The 12,758-nt window shown below is 54.8% G+C and overlaps 1 protein-coding gene across 5 annotated transcripts in view; it reads right to left on the bottom strand.

Moving 5' to 3' along the window:
* Mad1l1 (mitotic arrest deficient 1 like 1) overlaps positions 1 to 12,758 on the bottom strand; it is a 299,318-nt gene that overhangs the window by 77,838 nt on the left and 208,722 nt on the right. The window lies entirely within an intron of this gene.

Genomic DNA, 12,758 nt, shown 5'->3' with positions numbered 1-12,758 from the left:
ACACATGCCAGCCACCGTCACCCCTGCCGTGCCCTCTCCACAGCACCCACACCTCGTGACACGCTGCGTCGCCTTGAACACTTGTTTCAGTAGCTCACAGGCAGAGGTCAGCTCTGTGAGCACAGGGCTGTCTGTCTTCTTCGCGGAGATTCTGCCACTGTCAATGTGTCTGGTACGGCAGAGTCACCCAATGGACGCTTAACAAATAGAACATTTCTCGGGCCAGATTGTATTTCACACGCTTAGAAATCAGATCACCAACTGAAGCATAAAGAGCCAAGAGGTCCGAGAAGCAGCCCAGCCTCCCTCCTGTGCCAGACGCAACATCTCTGCTCTCCAGCAGACACAGAGCTGCTGCTGTGGGCAGGAGCAACCCCGGCTTATGAACTCTTCCCTGCATGGCCACCTGGAGACACAGGGGTTGCAGGTGAAGGAGCAGCCACGTGTAGACATCACCAAAAGGGAGGAGGCAGGGGCAGGAGCATCGCCTGGGCCCACAGTCTAGTGCGCTGTCACCAGCACCCACCCAGGATTCTGTGCTCCAGTCAGCAGGGCAGGGCTGAGAGAAATGGGTTTCAGCACTTGGTCTGGGAAGAGAAGCGAAGTGGTGGAGGTGGAGGGGCCACACGGTACAGGACGTAAGCTGTGTGCGTATCACCCACGTTAAGGCTAGTGTAGCCTCGAGACTACCTGAGAGGGTGAGGGCGAGAGTGAGAAAGCAAGAGAGAGGGAGAAAGAGCATGCGAGAAATCCACCTGCCCAGGAGGTATCAGCAGACACACCTGCATCTGTGCCTGTGCATGCTTGAGTGCTTGAGTGGCCAGGCAGCCATGTGCCCTCTCTCTATAGCAGAGGCAAGGGAGACCACTCAAGGGGAGAAGTGCCAGACCCGTGCCCACAGCCCCAGATCCTGTCTCAGCACTGTTTCGGGTCTGCTTCGTCCCCAGACACACCTGCTGCCTGTTTCGGGCCAGGAGCGCCAGTGCCAACGTGAAGAAGCACCGTCCGGGGGGCCGCTGAGGCGAGCGAGACGAGCAGATGGGAGAGAGTGAGCAACTTCGCTGAGTCTGCCTCGGGGTGACAGCTTTGAGGAAGAAAAGGGAGAATGGCTGTAATCTGCTGCTAAAATTTGTTGCCTTGTTTGATTCACAGCTGAGGAAACTGTGGAGGCAATGACAAGAATCTCAAAAGGAAAATTCTGGAACCTTCCTTTGATGCCACGATGCAATCATTGACTAAACAAAAACATCTCACTTGCTGAGCGAGCGAGCTGACGTTTTCTGCTAACGACCGTGGACACACAGGAGCTGACAGTCAGAGTGGGAGGCGGGAAGGTGGCAACGGTGGGGACACTGTGGCTCCCTGATCAGGGCCATGGATAGTGGTACTGGCAGGTCTGTGCAGAGGCTGCTCCAGGACATGGTGCAGAGTCGCTGAAGGGTAGGCGGCCCTTCTCACCACCCCTGTCCACTCTGTGACCTTCTATTTGCTGTTCAAGACCATGCATGCTTGTGTGACCGCCCAACTGCTCTCCATCCAGACAGGCATCAGCAGGTGTCTGGGCCAGCATGTGGTGTACTCAGTTCATAGAGCTTCCCCTAATGTGTGCGTGGTCTTCTGCAGGCCCTCCCAGGCTCCGGGCCTCTGCTTCCCTCTGTGAGGGGGAACATGGTGAACCCGGTCCTTCTTGTACGTGGTGTGTATGGCTGTGTGCAAATGTGCTGCCTGTGACCCAGGATGCAGGCCCACGCCCATATGGAAGCCAGAGTGGGGCGTGCAGCCGGGTGGGTCGCTCCTCTATTGCTCTCAGCCACACTGCCTTGAAACTGGAGGCTCACTGTCTTAGTGAGGTAGGCAGCTCTTGAGCTCCACCTGTCTCCACCCTGCAGTGATGAGGTCATAGGCATGTACGTGGCTGGCATTTTACACGGGTGCTGGGGATTTGAGCTCGGGCCCTACCCACTGAACTATCTCCCCTGTTCTGGTGAACCTGGTCTTTAAGAACCTTTCTTCTGGGCTACAGAGATGGCTCAGGAGTGAAGAGCTCTTATAGAGAGCCCACATTTGGTTCCCAGCACTAGTATCTGATGGCTCTCAGCTGCCTGTAACTCCAGTTGCAAGGGATCTGACATGGGCACCTAGAAGAGCCCACATGATGCAAATGCACGCACTCGCGCACACCCTTCTAGCCTGTGAGGTGGTTCAGTAGGTAAAGGGAAAAGGTACTTGTTGCCAATGCTGACCACCTGAGCTCAGCCCCTGGGGCCGGCAGAAGTAGAGAAGTGACTCCCACGGGTTGTCCTAAACACATACTCATTTTAACAGATAGATACACAAAATAAACAATAAATAAAAGCATAATGAAAATTTAAAACTGAAGGCCAGAGGACAGCAACCCCTGGTCTCTGACCCTACAACAGAACCAGATCTCCTATGCCCTCACCGGAGGCTAGCTGCCCTAGTCTCCCTCCTCTGGGTCCAGTTGCCTCAGGAAGGTCCAAGCAGCAAGCTGAGAGACAGGGCTGCCTGCCACTGGGTGCCTGACTCGCATACCAAGAGACCCTGCTGGAAAGAGGCAGCAGCACGAGGAGAATTAAAAAGCACAGTTAAATAACCGCCGATCCTCATGCATATTTATAAGTCACTCGACTCAAAACTAAATCAATACCTCTCCCAGCTGAGCTCCGCAGCTCCGCAGCAAGCGCGAGGCTTCTGGTGGACCGCTGGTCTGGGAGTGCCGGAAGAGCAGGGTCGAGGAAGAAGCAGAGGCCACAAATGCAGATACAGGGCCTCAGGTGGCCGCTGTGTGGGCCCCTCCTGCCCCACTCAGTCTTTGGGACCTGCGTGCTCAGGAGGCCAGGCTGAGCCACAGTTCTGATCTGCCCTAACCAGCTCCAGGAGCAGGACCAAGGGACCACTTGAGTCAGCATAGCTCAGGGGAGTTTTTATGACACCCTCGGGTGCCTGGCTCCCAGTGACTAAGGTAGATGAGAAAACAGGACAGGGTATGTTGACATAGCACAAACCCCACACTGGACTGCTGGGCTTGAGCATACAGCCCTAGAGGACTATGGGTAAGCCTTGCTTAGCCAAGACAGGGCTGCTGGCTTCCATGATAGCAACTCCCAGCCCCCTTGGCAAGGGACAGCCTAGAGAGCTGCCTAGCCCAGATGGCAGCCTCCTCTGTATATCATCCTTGTAACCTGGGCTGTGAGCTCAGTCAGCAACATGTAAGAGAACTGGAAGGGTGGGGTGGCCTTGTGTAGCTGGGGCAGGAAGCCCTTAACGGCAGGTTCTCCCAAGCTAAATGGATTGCCCAGGGCTGTACTCCAGCTCCCAGCACCACACTTGGGCAAACACCGACCCATCAGTGCCTAAGCGGACAGCTCTGAGGGGAAGAGAGTGTCTTTGACTTTCTCATGCACAGGTGTACTCGGGCAGAGTTCAGGGGCACAGACAGAGGCCACTTCAGGATGCCGAGGGTCCACTCTCTTCAGTTGCTCTGCTTGGGCCTCCTCCAGGGCCAGGCCTGGCCTTGAAGTCAGCGATTCTAGTCCTAAGCATCCCCTCATGTTAAGAAACAAGCCCACTGGGCCGCTTCCTCTGCATGCTGCAGCCTGTCCCCATACTGCGGATACCACTGAGTGGCTCCAAGTCCTTAGGAAGGACAAGAGGGTGGGCAGATGTGAATACATTCTTTGCAACAGCTTTGTGGGATGGGCAGCTTTTGCCTAGGTGGCTCATGAGGTCAAACAACAAGGGTTCAACCAACCTAATGCTTTTATGTCTATCCCTGCACTCAAAGAAGGCCCGAAGGTCGGTCTGTCTGCCTGTCCTCATCCCTAAAGGTAAAGCGCTAACGGACTGAGGCCGACCTGTTAGACCCTGACCCAAGCCCCATGTTAGACATGCCCAGTTGGCTATCTCTCAGTGGTGCTCACGTTCACTGACCCCACTATCACAGACTTGAAATTTCCTTGAGATACCCCTAAGAACTGAAGGATACCTACCAAACTGAGGCAACTACCAGGAGCTACCAGGTTCAGACCCAGGCCTTGAAAGAGATGGCAGCTACCAGCCCTTGTCCATCCCTGTGGGGTCAGAGGAAGTGGTGCCAGGAGCAAATAGAAGGAGCAAGCAGGGAATCTTGCCAGAGCACTTAGGGCCACAGGTTTCAGGTACTTGTGTCCCAAGCCCCTCTGTCACCTGGGGCACCTGTGGGTCACCAGTGCCCTCTTTCATCCTCACTCTCTCAGCAAAAAGCTGTGTCTGATCCAGTTTGCTTCAGATAGGCCCAGAACCCCAAAGAAGCCCCGAGCTGGCAAAGCCAAACTGAGACCCTGGCAGGGCCGTGGCAGCAGTTCAGAGGGTGACCACCTGGGGATATGCAGTGCCGCGTGCTTGCCAACAAACTGGACCAGTCACCCCAGGGCAGGAGAAGCCTGCGGAGGCTACACGCAGGCTCAGGGATGTTGGCCACAGCAGAAGTCAGACACTGTCAGGCATGGTCTCCAGGTCCTGGCCTTGCGCTCCTTCCCCTTCCTCTGCTTCTGGCTTGCAACCTAATGCACTCAACAAACCTCATGGAGAAACGAGGTAGAGGTAGGTCAATGAAGGCTGAGGCTCAGTAGCTGATGAACGAGCAATGCTTGTGGTTGAGAGCCAACACGGGGGAACCACCCCAGGATCCCAATCTCAGCCTTGTGACACACAGCACTGAGCATGACAAGGGCCTCACTGCCAATGGCAAGGACAGCCACCCTGGACTTCGAGGCAGCACAGGCAGGGTGTGGCCATGCAGTAGAGACTGTTCCTGGAGGAAGAGCACAGACGCAGTTTGTGCCAATGGGGCCATAGCTTAGGCTGTCATTCCCAGCATCCCCAGGCTGGGCCAGCCAGAAGGAAGCCAGAAGCAAGTAGCCTCTGGTCTCATGACCTCCTTGATGGACACTAACTGGCTGCTGCCCAGTCCCCATGCCCATTCTTGCTAATGGCTGCAGAGACATGGGCCAGCAGTAGCAGGGTCAATTAAGAGATGATGGTCAAAGGTCAATGAAGGCTGAGTAGGAGTCTGTGAGGGTGGGGTCTGAGAGCTACACCCCCAGCACATTGCATGGCAGGAGCTTCCATCCTTGCTCTTGGGTGTCTGTCAGAGCTGATTCATATTCTCTCTTTCAGCGCAGGCCATCCTGGACACCACTACATGAGCCAGGAAAATGACTCTGAAATTCTTGATGAACATGACCTCTTGCTTCCAGAACTTGGGTGCTGGGATTACAAGTGTGCACCACCATGCCTGGTTTTATGTGGTGCCAGGAAGCAAACTCAGGCTTCACCCATAAGTGAGCACTCTAAGGACTGAGCCATATCACCATCCCTTACAACATTCTAAACTGTGAACTATCCCACCGGACCGTGCCTCAGTGTGCAATGGGTTAAGCACACGAGTGTTCCACAACCATGACTGCCATCCACCCAGAATGCCTCCTCTTCCCCAGCTGAAACTGGCATTAAAGACCAACTCCCTGTGCCCATCCCAGCCTGGCTCCCACTTCTTGGCTTTGCATCTCAAGGCACTCGATCATCAAGAGAATCTGACAGCATGGGTGTTTTGGAGGTGGGTTCAGTTTTCTTAGTTGATGTCGTCAGGGTGTACCCATACTACACGGGGGCCAGGACCTCCCTCTGGGATGAATCATGTTCCACACTACAGAAAGAGCAAGTCTTATTTTCCTACTTATCTGCCCATGGACACAGTGCTGCACGCGAACCCCCCCATCCCCTGCCTTGGATCCTTTTGGACTTGACAGGTCATGGTTAAATCAAGGTGCTTTTAGTTTGTTTTGGTTTTTCCAAAGGAGGGTTCTTTATATAGCCCAGGCTAGCCTTGAACTCACTGTCCTCCTGCTTCAGACACTGACTGCTGAGATGAAAGGCCTATGCTGGCTCTTAAGGGGTCTATCAATGACCACGGCATCTACAGCAAGCATCATGAAGTCCCTCAAGACATTTCCCCTAGAAACAAGAATCCTATCCATTGTAGCAGGGTTAGTCTTGTCTCTGCCAACACCAGGCTTTATGGCAGAGTGAGTAATTTGAACAGAGAATGCTCTACGGCTGTCACCACAAGGAGGTCCAGCCACCTGGACCAACTGAGCCCATCTGTCTTGGGCACAGATGGTGAAAAGGATGCCAAACAGCACCAACTATGGCACAACCTACAAAGCACTGCTCTTTCCATGTACTTCTGCCAACCCTCAGCAGCTGTTCCAGTCATCCACCTACCCACGGAGACAGCTTGGCTGGACAGTCTCCACGTGGTGCCACTATGCTCACTTCTCGCTATACCTTGCTGTAAAAAAATGCTCTCAAAAATAGTAGTCACAGTAACAGTGACTTGTCTAAATGCCGGGCTTCTACAGTGCCGAGAGTTGGAACATGGCTCAGTGAAAAAATACCTGACTAGATTCGACCAACCAGATACTAGGGATGTGGCTCAGCAGGAGAGCACCTGCCTAGAATCCCCCAGTGAGGGGTTGGGGTGTGGCTCAGCAGTAGATTCCTTATCATGTACCAGGCCTTGGGTTCCATTTCCACATAGCCAAAAGACAAAAAAACAAAATAAAACAAAACATTGGGTTTCTAACACTCTCATCTAAATCTTTTACAAGGACCCCAAGGAGATAAAGGTGCCTTGTCATGTAAGAGTGAGATCATCAGAATCTTAGATGCATCAAGAGAGAAATAGAGTCATCAAGTAGCCTGCCTCCTGGGTCATATGTGCTGCTGAACCAGCTACAGGTAGAGGTGCCAATGGGAATAAGCTAGAAGGGCACAAAGCTTCTGCAAAATGGGAACCCTGGGCAGGTGTGAGCCTGTCAGACAATCTCTGTCTCCTGACCAGACTGCTAATTGCCAGCCAGGGTGCTAGCCAGCAGTCAGGATTAATCTAAGGGTTCAAGCTGGGGTCTGTGGAGTATAAGGACCATGGATGCACTGGAAGGCAGGAAGTTCCAGCAAATTCAGTGCTCCAGCAAAGAGAAGCAGCTGGTGCCTGAGGGCCTGTAGGCCCAAGGGACTAAGCTCTGCAGGAGGTGACATCAAGAGGAGGAGGGGGGGCTTAGTTTGGAGGATGCATCAGTCGCTCAAAAACAATCAAAAGAAATCAGCGCCTGTGGAAATTCACTACGCTAATGCCTATCAGCAAGATGGCTGTTTTTAGTCTCCGGCGTTAATAAACATGAGCAGCCTGCACTCACCTCTGTGGGTCTGCGTTCTATGTCCTTTCGCTGAGCATCTTACTTTATACAGACATTTTCCAAGGCAGGCCTTGGATGCCACGGTGGGAGAGACGCTGAGCTCATCTCTGGCCAAGGCCAGCCCCTAGCCCTGGCACAAGGCAGAGCCAGGATGGACATATTCTTATCTTGTGCGAGATACTGAGGCACAGCAGGGTGTGAGGTACAGGCCTATCTCAGCTATATGGGGGCTGAGACAAGAGGATCACAAGTTCAAGGTATGCCTGGGCTATGGAGTGGTCTCCGGGCTAACCTGGGTAACTTAGTGAGAACCTGTTTCACAATAAAAAAAGAAAAAGAAGGCTAGGGGTATGGTTCAGTGGTAGAGCAATGGCCTAGAATCCCCCAGTGAGGGGCTGGGGTGTGGCTCAGTGGTAGAGCACCTCCCTAGAATCCCCCAGTGAGGGGCTGGGGTGTGGCTCAGTGGTAGAGCCCCTGCCTAGAATCCCCCAGTGAGGGGCTGGGGTGTGGCTCAGTGGTAGAGCAGTTATCTAGCACACTCAAGGCCCTTATGTACAATCTGAACACTGCAAAGAAAAAAGAAAAAGGGAAAAAATAGAAAAAAATGGTGAAGGTAGTAAAGGTCCACAGAGAGGTCCCACACAGAAGTAGTGTTCGTACATAAACAGTGCTCACACAAGACAAAAAACGAGATCTGGTCCAGAGGGACACAAAGGAGGTCCCCAACCAAGAAATATCAGTCAGCACACTGGTTCAAGGAGAGCAGGCATATAGAGAATGCTCAGTTTCCACGTTCACCCTATTCCCACAGCAGCAGTCAAGATCCCCAGTCTGCAGGAGAGGTGCGGCCAGTGCCACCGGGAGCTGCACAGAGGTCCGGGGCAGGGGTTGGGGTCAAACGGTGCAGCAGCAGAGTCTCTGCGGCTACCTGGAGGGGAGGGTGCTAGCCATAGCTAGGCTGAGCAGGATGGGGTGCTAGCCTTCCTGCTGCGCTAGGCAGAACAAATGGGTTCAAGACAGTGGCAAGAGGGGCATCTGGCTTGGTCCCTGCAGCCTTGGCAATACTGCATGACATACAGAAAGGCCATGCTCTGTGGGCCTCACAGACATTTCAAGTGTTTAGGAAACGGGGTTGAGGAGCTCTGGTAGGTGGGGATTGTCTGAGGTGCCCCTGGAGGCTGCCTACGTCTCTGCCCTGATGTCTGAATGCTGGCATGCCGCTTACTGGTCTTGGTATCCATGACTTCCACACCGGAAGCACCAGTGCCACCTGCTCGCTGTAACTCAGCGCTCAGGCTGGGGCACAGCCTTGAGCTCATGGATCACACAATGCTACAATGCTCGTTTTTCCATACAGTATCTTGGGGCCTTTCCTGACATGGGTGTTTCATTGTAAGCGACACCTGGACACTGCAGAAGTGTGTGCAGTGAGCCACCAGGGAGCCACATGCCTGGGTCAGCCAAGGACCAACACTGGAAGGAGGGAAGGCAGAGGGGAGGAGGAGGGAAGGGAGAGGGGAGGAGGAGGGCTTGGGAAGAGGCTCTGCAGAGGTGAGCCTGCCAGGGGCCAGCAGGAGGGTCACACCCTCGCTCGGCAGATCCCAGGCAGCTGCCGGGGAAGGTGCAGGGAGGCAGGTGTGGGCACAGGAAGAGGTGAGGCTGGGCGCCCCAACCTTGCGCTGCCTGTGACGCAGGCAGGAGCAGGGACGTCTGCAGGCTCGGGAAGCTTTCCGCTCCCAGGAAACCCAGCAATTTTCTGCCCACTCCATTTCCAAAAAAGATATACTGATTTTAAATGTCACTGGGCAGCCGTCTGGGCTCTGTTCTGAGCGGCGCTTTAGGAGGACTGTAAGGTGGCACAGGCACCAGCCCAGCCTCCCCTGACTGTTAGAGGAAGGTGCCAGGCTGAGCCAGGAGGACTCTAGGGAGGATGGTCAGCTTTGAGGCCTGGCACCAGGGTCCGCGGCACAGCCTCACTGGTGGAGGGCGGAGCTCAGCTCCACGATGAGGCAATACTGCGGGATGGCGGGGGCCGAGCATCAGATCCCAGCGATGAATTCGCTTAATTACATGCGTGCTCGAGTGCTTAGAGGAAGTGTACAGATGTCTGCAATTTAGTTTCAAATGCATCAAAAGAAGAAAACGGACTGATGGATGGCAGAGGATGGGTAGGAATGTCATACAGCCACAAGTGTGCCATTCTCGGCAGGATGTAGGTGGTGGGTAAGTGGGCATTCGCTGTAAAATCCTTCCAGCGTCTCTATCTCAGAAACGCTTGCGGTAAACACAGGGAAAAGCGGTAGCCAGCTTCCATGGAGGCCTGCCCTGCTGCCCATCATGTGGGACCCAGGAGGCAGAAGTCTCAGGGTGGGTCAGCATGTTTCACAGGGGAACAAGCCCACCTGTCAGCAGGCAGAGAGATGACCTGCCCTGGTCAGGCTCCTCGGTGCCTCAGGGTGGGCAGAGCCCCTGGCAGGCCTGTCCTTAGTGACCCTACACAGTGTCCTAACGAGCTCTTCAGAAGCTCATTATGTGGAGGTATGTGGAGGCCTTTATGGGAGGCTGTGAGGAGTATAGGGCCTCTGTGATGAAGCAGCTGTCCCTGCTCTTAGGGGAAAGACAAGGCGCCTAAGGAGAGTGGCTGCCAATCCCTGATCCCAGGATCTTCCTCCATGCCAGCCTTAGTTTCCCCATCTCAAAGTGGGGCCTTCCTGCAGAATTTTCCCCTTTCCACACAGAACCTCACTATGGAGTCGGGCGCTAACAGGGCCGTCTGTGAGTCACAGCTCTACAGTCCACCCAGCCTGCTGCTGCGATCCCATCAGGCAAGTAGACCCTTTGCTCCTCCCTAGCTATGCTGACAATGCTTGCAGGTCACTCTGGGCGTGCACAAACTGCCAGTGACCCAGGAGACAGGGGAAGGATGGCATCAACTTGGCCAGTCTGCATGCAGCCACTGTGATGACCCGTCCACTGGGCCCCCAAGCACGCCCACACACCCAGCTCTAAGTGGTCACCGGAGTTTTGCTTCCTCGCCAACCAGCTGTGAACTAATTACAAAAAATTCTAACTAGTTGAGCGCCCTCTCCAAGCATATGTTCCCAATTAAGACGAACGGCAGCTGATTTTAATCAATCTTCCTTGAAGCGCCAACTTGAAGCCACTCTTCTTCTCTGGAGGGAAGGAGTGAGGCGGAGAGTGGGAGAGCGGGAGGCTGCCTGCATACTGAGCACAGTAAGGCCTGAGGAAGCCTATAGGCTGGCTAAGCACTGGAGGTGCCAGGCCCGAGCAGCCCCTCAGTGCTGCACGGAGGAGGCTGGGCTAAAAGGAGCTGGCATCAAGTGCGATGGCCAGGACACGAGGAGAAGCCCCAGGACACTTGTGCCCAGTGCCCGAGGGGCCCAGGTTCAAGACCCACATCTGATGGGAACGAGAGCGTTGCCCTTAATGAAAAGGGAGGAAAGCGCACTGGCTGAGCATCTAACAAGGGCCTGTTGGAGGCTGGGGCCGGGGTGGTGGGTTCCCTCAAGAATCCTCATCACGTAGGCTTCCAAAGAAAGTGCGGGGCTCGGAAGGGAACTCGGCACCCTCAAGCCCACCCAGAAAGTGCCCAGAGGCAATGGGCTTTCTCTTTCCACATGTCCAGGTCACCTTTAGACCCAGGAAACTCCTGGGCCACTCCTGAGCCAAACGAAGGCCTGTTTGCCTTTCCCCCAGGACAGCCCCATATGTCAGAGCACCTATGCCCATGTGCTCAGAAGGACCTGCTACCCTGCCATTTGTGCCACACACACAGGCTGCTCGGACAGACACTCCTGTGTGTACCAGGAAAGTAGCAGATGAGGCACTAGCTCTGGCACGGAAGCGGGGTGGTCTGTCCCTTACCACGGTGACTAATGCCACCCTGCAGGGCCAGTTCAGTCCTGGTGTAAAAACCTTCCCTGCCCAGATATGACAAAAACTGGCACAGAGAGAGCAGAGCCCGGCTGGGAGCCACAGCCAGGTGCAGTTAGCAGAGGCCAGTGACCTAGGAAGGAGACTTGATTGTCCAAGACACAGACAACTGCCAGGCTGGCCCACCCACAAGCTGGTCTGACAAGGGTGTGGGGCAACACAGAAGGGAATGTGGGTCCCAGCCAACCCCCGTGATCAAACAGTTTGAGTAAATGGCTTTTGTCTTTACTAATAAAATAGACGGCACCATCTTGCCTGGAAAGAATTTCAATATGAATGCCATAGAATGGGGACACAGAGCCAAACATTCTGGCCATCTCCTAATCTTCCTGAAACGTGCCCATCCATGGAGTCCAGCTGAGATTCATAATGGCAAGGGAAGAAGGCGGTTTGGGATACGAGAGTCAGGGAGTGGTGCTGTGGCCTCCAGCTCTGAGAGCTGAGCGAGGCTGCAGGACAAGCAACCCTGCCCAAGAGCAAGTGGGGAAAGCCCCATAGGAGGCAGGTCATGGGGCATGTAAGTGATCCGTTCTCCAGTCTGGCTCTGAAAAGCCCCCTCTCGGAGAAAGCCCAGCCTACAGAGGTGGCGAGGGCTATGGGCTTTCTAGAAATGTCTACAAGTGTGAGGGCCCAAGCCACAGCGGACTCCCCCCCAGACCTCCACGGCAAATGGGCACCCCACCCCTGGGTGCCTGGCCATTGTATCAAGACATGGCCATTGCGCGCCAGGGCCAAAGATTCAGCTCTCTGGGCTGCCTTTGGCCATGCTGTGGGTAAGGTTCATGTATACATTCAGTGCCTGCCTGCACACACCACTCCACAGCCCAGCACAGAGCAGGTGTGGACATGGTCCAGTAGCACACTGGCCTCCAGGAAGTGCCTGAACTCCAGGACTGAGCCATGCCAGGACACAGGTCCTGCAGGAAAGAGATCTTGTGAATGCCACTCTTGTGTCACCCCCAAGAGCACTGGCACTTCCTCGGGCTGCGAGTTGTCTCTTTGGTCCCTGCTGCAGCACCGAAAGCCATTTATCACCCCATCCTGACACAGTTCTGCAGCCAGGTAGCCTTGGTTCACCCTCCAGCAGCCCTTGGCCCAGGACAGTGGCCCAATTAGAACAGAACAGGATGACAGGTCCTGGGGCTGGGCATGAGTACAGCCAAGGTTCAGAACACCTCACTTCATCCAAGTTGTCACCTCTCCCATCACCAAGATTGGTAATGGGGACACGATCTGATTGCCTCTAATAGGTGCCAAGGTAAAAATCAATGGCCTGTCTAGAAGCCAGGCAATCTCTAACCTGTGGGCTTCCTGCCATGAGCAGTGTGAGCAGGAGGAAGAAAACGAAAAAGAAAAGAAACAGTCCAGGGCAGACAGCAGTGAAGGTCACGGCCACAGGGAGGTGGGAGCAATGAGGGACAGCACCAGAGAGAAGGGAAGCTGAGGCCAGTGCTGAGAACAGAAACACCAGGGGCCGGGGGGGGGCCCGGGACGGCGAGCGGGGGGGGGGGGGGGCAGAGGCCCATGGCCTGCAGGACCCTGCGG

Source organism: Psammomys obesus, unplaced genomic scaffold (genome assembly GCF_907164565.1).
Source record: "Psammomys obesus unplaced genomic scaffold, mPsaObe1.curated_primary_1811, whole genome shotgun sequence".
Taxonomy (NCBI): domain Eukaryota; kingdom Metazoa; phylum Chordata; class Mammalia; order Rodentia; family Muridae; genus Psammomys; species Psammomys obesus.
The sequence above is the reverse complement of the archived record's forward strand: the minus strand, read 5'-3'. Positions and strand labels throughout refer to the sequence as shown.